The sequence below is a fragment of the Glycine soja genome, chromosome 3, assembly GCF_004193775.1.
Source record: "Glycine soja cultivar W05 chromosome 3, ASM419377v2, whole genome shotgun sequence".
NCBI classification, from domain to species: Eukaryota; Viridiplantae; Streptophyta; class Magnoliopsida; order Fabales; family Fabaceae; genus Glycine; species Glycine soja.
The window spans coordinates 25187512-25194546 of NC_041004.1; the positions used below are offsets into that span (position 1 = coordinate 25187512).

Sequence of the window (7035 nt, forward strand, 5' to 3'; positions counted from 1 at the left end):
CATGGCAAGCTGAGTTATTAGGTTGACCAAGGCATCCAGTTTTCCCTCAAGCTTTTTATATTCAGCAGATGAAGATGAATCTGTGGCCACCTCATGGACTCCTCTAAGGACAATAGCATCATTTCTTGCACTGAATTGTTGGGAGTTGGAAGCCATCTTCTCAATCAAATTCCTAGCCTCAATAGGGGTCATATCACCAAGAGCTCCACCACTGACAGCATCAATCATACTCCTCTCCATGTTGCCAAGTCCCTCATAGAAATATTGAAGAAGGAGTTTTGCAAAAATCTGGTGGTGAGGGCAGCTCGCACACAATTTCTTGAATCTTTCCTAGTACTCATACAAGCTCTCTCCACTAAGTTGTCTGATGCCTGAAATGTATTTTCTAATGGTAGTGGTCCTAGATGTAGGGAAGAATTTCTCCAAGAACACCCTCTTAAGCTCATCCCAGCTGAAAATGGACCGGGGCGCAAGGTAGTATAGCCAATCTTTTGCCACTCCCTCCAGAGAATGAGGAAAAGCCTTCAGAAAGATATGATCTTCTTGGACATCAGGGGGCTTCATGATAGAACAAAGAATATGGAACTCCTTAAGATGCTTATGAGGATCTTCACCTACAAGATCATGAAACTTGGGCAGCAAATGTATTAGTCTAGTTTTGAGAACATATGGAACACCCTCATCAGGATATTGAATGCACAAGCTTTCATAAGTGAAATTAGGTGCAACCATCTCCCTAAGAGTCCTCTCACAAGGTGGAGGTTAAGCCATGTTCTCAATATGAAAATTAACAGCCGAATGCTCAAAATCAGAATATTAAGAATCACCAGCAATAGAATGCTCAAAATGATCAGGATGCTCAAAATGCACAAAATGACCAGGATGCACACTATGCCTAACTAATCTATGAAAGGTTCTATCTATTTCAGGATCCAAGGGTTGTAAAACACCTGGATTGCCCCTAGTCATGCACTATATGCAGCAAATAATGTGCTTCTCAACAAGCACCTATCAAGGGGTTAAACCTACAACTATACTCAAAAGATATCCAAATGAGCTGAAACTTTGTGAGCAAGACCCTAAAATCATGAAAAGATAGCACAAAAATTTTCAGACAAAAATTAAAAGTCTAACTATGAAAACTGCCTAAGGAAAGTTTAGAAAAATAAGACAATAATACTAAAAAAAAACTTAGTAAATGGCTGATTTTTCAAGTTTAAAATGGCAATGGACCTCTGGTCGATTGCTATGGCATGGGAAATTTTATTCTACCGCAAATGCATATATAATGATAGTCATTTTGATACCCGGAGCAAAAGTTATGGCCGTTTTAAGTTTTGCTAAAAACAAGTTCCCAAATTTTTTGTCTCTCTCAAATTCATCCACACCAAGTGCTCCTGGTATTTTTCGCACAGAATATGGATCAAAAGAAACTAACACACATAAAATCAGCCAAAAATAACAACTCTAACTATCAAAACAAAAATCGTCAATTAAATTACAAAATCAGTCGCTAGTTTAGTCGCTAAACACTGTTCTGTAGAAGCAAAGCTTCAAGCAAGGCTTCATGGTGAATTTGATTCAATGGTGTTTTGATGATAACAATGATGACAAAGGTGATAAACAAAAAGCTCAATGATCAAAGAACATATCAAGTGAATCAAGAACAAGTCAAGAGTTCAAGAATCAAGAAGAATTCAAGACTCAAGAAGAAAGCCTAGAATCAAGAATCAAGAATCAAGATCTCAAGAATCAAGATCAAGATTCAAGAATGAAGAAAAGACTCAATCAAGATAAGTATTAAAAAGTTTCTTCAAAACTTTGAATAGCACATGAGTTTTTGACAAAACCTTTACCAAAGAGTTTTTACTCTCTGGTAATCGATTACCAGATTGTTGTAATCGATTACCAATAGCAAAATGGATTTGAAAAAGTTTTCAAATGAATTTACAACGTTCCAATTGATTTCAAAAAAGCTGTAATCGATTACAATGTTTTGGTAATCGATTACCAGTGCCTTTGAACGTTGAAATTCAAATTCAAATGTGAAGAGTCACATCCTTTCACTAAAAGCTTTCTGTAATCGATTACACTGATTTGGTAATCGATTACCAGTGGTAGTTTCTGAATAAATCAAAAGATGTAACTCTTCAAAAGGTTTTTTACTTTTTCAAATTGGTTTTAAGTTTTTCTAAAAGTTATAACTCTTCTAAATGGTCTTCTTGACCAGACATGAAGAGTCTATAAAAGCAAGGCTTTGATTTGCTTTTCAATACAATTATTCATTCAACACTTTTACACTTATTCAATCAATCCTTTACAAGCCTTGACTCTCTTTGAATTTCTTCTTCTTCTTTGTACCAAAAGCTTTCTGAAGTTTTCTGGTTTTCCAAACCTTGAAAACTTGTGCTATTCATCTTTTTCATTCCCTTCTCCCTTTGCCAAAAAGAATTCGCCAAGGACTAACCGCCTGAATTCTTTTTGTGTCTCTCTTCTCCCTTTTCCAAAAGAACAAAGGACTAACCACCTAAATTCTTTTGTGTCTCCCTTCTCCCTTGTCAAAGAATTCAAAACGACACAGTCTGAGAATTCTTTTGATTCTTCCCTTTCCCTAATACAAAAGTGTTCAAAGGACTAACCGCCTGAGAATTCTTTTGTATCCCCATTCACAAAGTATCAAAGGTTTAACAGCCTGAGATCTTTGTCTTAACACATTGGAGGGTACATCCTTTGTGGTACAAGTAGAGGGTACATCTACTTGGGTTTGACTGAGAACAAGAGAGGGTACACCTCTTGTGGATCAGTTCTAGTGGAGGGTACATCCACTAGGTTCAAAGAGAACAAGGGAGGGTACATCCCTTGTGGCTCTTTGCTTGTAAAAGGATTTTTATAAGGTTGAAAGAAATCTCAAGGACCGCAAGTCACTTGGGTACTGGATGTAGGCACGGGTTATTGGCGAACCAGTATAAAAACTCTTGTGTGTTTGTTTCCTTCTTCCCTACTCTTTTACTTTCCCCTGTGCATTTAATTTCCGCTTTTACTTTCTGTTAAGTTTCTCTTCTACTCCTCATTCTCTTAACAATTTAGTAAAAGCCTTAAAAGAGTAATTTTTTAATTGGTAAAGGTTTAGGAATAATTAATTCAACCCCCCCTTCTTAATTATTCTGAGGCCACTCGATCCAACATGTTCACAACATTACACAAAAAAAAAAATCAGCATTACACAAAATCAGTTACAATTTTGTGAGCAACTGAAACAAGGAAGCGCTAAATAGGGGACGTGACTGAAATGCGAAACAGAACACTACACAAAACAAAACAACACACACTCACACACTAAACAACAGAGCTAGACTCAAAACAACTAAACACTATTATGAACCTTTGGACCACTGCTCCCAGGCAACGGTGCCAAATTTGATCGAGGCCGTACCCGAATCAAATAAACATTAAAAATGTAGTATCTATAAAGTGATCCTAGGTCGTCTACCAACGAGCAATGGTGAACCAAACATTCATAACAGATAGTAAGAAAACAATAACGAATTAGGGGGCAGGTTGTTTGTTTTTTTTGTAAATTAAACAGCAAGCAAATTTAAATTAGAAAATAAGAGAATTAAAACATGTTGTTTCCCCTTAATTCACAAGCAAGTCTCTTTTCCTAGGTTACGAGAATTTATGCTTAATCAGTTCAACCAGTTAATCCAACCCTAAATTAAATTACTATGCGAAAATTAACATAAGGCTGTCATTATGTGATTAAGCAACACATACACCAATTAATGATGAACGAAACAGATCATTAAGCATGAACATAAATTAAGTGCAGAGACAATTAATCAAGCACTAAGCATGCATGGATTAACAACAACAAATACAGAGTAATTGGTGAAGAGGAAAAACTGATCAAAATTCAATAGTAATAACAAAACCTCAAAGAGAGCTGTGCTTGATTCTTAAGAGAAAACAACGTTGGAGACTTAGCCTTCCATTAATCAATAGAAAACGAAATTGTATATTGAAGCAGAAACAAAATTGCAGAAAACAAATTTTATTCCATGTGAACAGTGCGCATGAACAGTAAAAACTGGAATTTTAAAATCTTAGAATTATTCTCCTCTTCAAAAAAAAACTCCCTAAAACTAAAACCTTGGTGCTGTTATATAGGTCCTCAGCCCCAAAGCTTACAAATCTATTTTAAGTCCAAGCCTATAAACGAAATAAAATAAAATCTGGACATGATACGATAAGATTGGATGAAATAAAATCTGATAAGATAAGATTTGATAAAATAAAATTGTCTGCTCTCTTCAAGTCCAAGCCCAATTCCGGATTCAAGCTCAATTTCTTATAATTCTCTTGAAATTAAATTAAAAACACAAAATTAGTCAAGTAGGCCCAAATGATAAAACTGCATAATTAATTTGACAATTAAGGCTAATCGGTAATTAAAATGGTGACAAAAAGGGTTAAGAAATATGAGAAAATAATGACACGTCACTTCCTTACAAATATGCATATGAGAGGTAAAAAAAAGTCAATTGAGCCAACAATTCTTGAGCTTCAAGGGCACAAGAGCAGGTTTAGAGGAAGATTGAACAACTATTGTTGATGAGTATATGTCAAGCCAAAATCTAATCAAACCTTTTTGCCAAGTAGTTTCAATGACCAAAATAGCTCCCTGAAATTAAAGCAATTTCAATACCAATGTTAAAACATAAACTTCCCAGAGCTTTTCCCCAATGATCTCTAAAAGTGCCTCCACTAGCCATAGGACCAGGGTGCCCTTTCGTAGCTTCATTATAATTCCCTTTTATCCAACCACGAAGAGGCAGGTACTAGAGGATTTGATGGATTTAAGTCCATTAGGGAGGATGAAAATTAATATGATTTTTTAAGGAAAAAAAGTCTTCAATTGAAGGTTTCATTGTGCCTTTGGTTGCATTCCTAGTAATTCACATAGCAGCTGAAATGAGAAGGATGATACCCATGGGCGTAATCCTTTTATCTTGAAATATAGCTTGATTTCTGACATGCCATATTTTCCAAATAACATTTCCAACGAGCCAAAGCAACATCAAGAAGTTGTTTTCTAGATTTATGATCACAAGCCGCCAAGAAGGATGTGAATGAGCCAAGGTTGAAACTGTAGTGCAGATTACTAGCCAACCATCTCCACAAAAATTTCGCTAAAGGCCAATCTAGAAAAAGATTATTAACAATTTCAAGAAAGAAGCAGAGACTAAATTGAGATGCAAAGAAACAACCACCGGAAGCAAAGACATCCCTCGTAGGCATGGTCTTACGCAACAACCTCGAAAGGAGAAAAATATTATTATAATAATAATTGAACACCAAAAATATAAAACTATACATTAACTAAAAACATAATTTAATTCTTAAATATCTTTATGTTATTTTTTCTTTATTTATTTCTTATATTTTATTTGAATTAAAATTTAATTACTAACTTAATCTATGATGTATCTATCATGTATTTAAAGTATATGAATAAATATTTTTTAAAAAATGTTAAATGGGTTCCCTATAACTCGATAAAACCCAAATGAGATGGATTTAGGTTTCACTTTTCTGCATCCCCTTCTATAAACCTAAACCCGAACCCATCTCAAAATTACAACACTTAATAAATTTATAGGATTATATAGTAATTTGAATAGATTTTTAGGACTTAACAAATTTTTAGAATTCTTGATATTGTTGTGCTAAGGTTGGTCTTCTATTTTCAGGCTTGATGAATTTTGATTGTTGTGGAACTCAGTGCCTTTGAAAGTATTCGTTGTCACACAGTTGTAGAGAATGCCACGTGACAACTTGAGATGGAGAAACAATGGGGACAAATAATATTATCCTTTCCATGATGCGTTTCATTACTTATACTGCTAACAATTTTGCAGAGAATATGGATTTTGTTGCGTTGTTTCTGTGTACACTTGAAAACAATTCAAAACATTTATGCAAGTTATTTATCTCCAATTGGACATTCAAAACGACACAACATATATTGAATGATACTTTTCACAGTGGGTTGGATGTTTGTTCATTTACAGGATGCTCGTTAGTTCATTGATAAAATAACTTGCAGGTCATGTTGGACACTTAGTTATATGACTATAATAAAACATAGGATAAGGATTTGAATAGCAACCTTGACTTGGATGATATAGTTTTGTTATTAATCCAATGAAATTCATTAGTCCATCAAAATTTAATGCATTTGTTATCATGAAAACTATAGGATTTTTTATGGATCAAATATCATCCAATGTCTTCGGTTCTAACCATCTCGTGAACATCAATTGAGCTCAAACATCTCACAAATTAAAGTTTGAGCAAGCTAACGCAAAACTTAATTATTTATTTATAATTTTTAGCATATATACTTCTCTATAATGTTTTCCACGAGTATATGACACATGTGTTTTCATTTGTTATTTATCATTGTAAAAATAGTAAGTTTGGTATTTGAGAAAACTACTTATATCAATTTTCTTATTTACAATAATAGAACAAAAATTAATAAAAAAAAAGACACCAATAAAGATTTATATCCATGATGTGTTATATAAATGAGAAAGCGATACAATTGAACATCTACATATGAATGTATATTGTATATAACAAAGACACTCGTCATATTAATCTAGAGTGATAGATAAACATAATAGTACAAGTGAGGGATAAGATCTTTCGTAGACAAACCTTAGACTCCACATTAAATCAATCCTTATTGATAATATTTGTATACTTTAAAAATATAATACAACAGAAAGGAAAAAAAATACATAAGTTTTTTGGTAATGCAAAAAGCATTACAAAACTAATATCATTTGGAAATAGTATGATATATGTGAAATTTTTAATTAGTTGTGTTTTCCATGTCGACATCTGTGTATTATAGAGCAGCCATGTCAATAAGGGTTGGCAGGAATATGTTTTATGTCATTATTTTCATTGAAAAGTTTGCGCCCGGTTAGCTGATACATTTTGTTGTGTATGTTTTCTTGATCATCT

At 33.8% G+C, this 7035-nt stretch overlaps 1 non-coding gene across 1 annotated transcript; it reads left to right on the plus strand.

Annotated features, from left to right (window-relative positions):
• The first annotated feature begins 286 nt into the window (after nt 1–286).
• On the plus strand, nt 287–393 carry LOC114407893. Its single transcript, XR_003665705.1, has one exon. It is a non-coding gene; the product is annotated as a small nucleolar RNA R71 (small nucleolar RNA).
• Nucleotides 394–7035: the final 6642 nt, after the last annotated feature.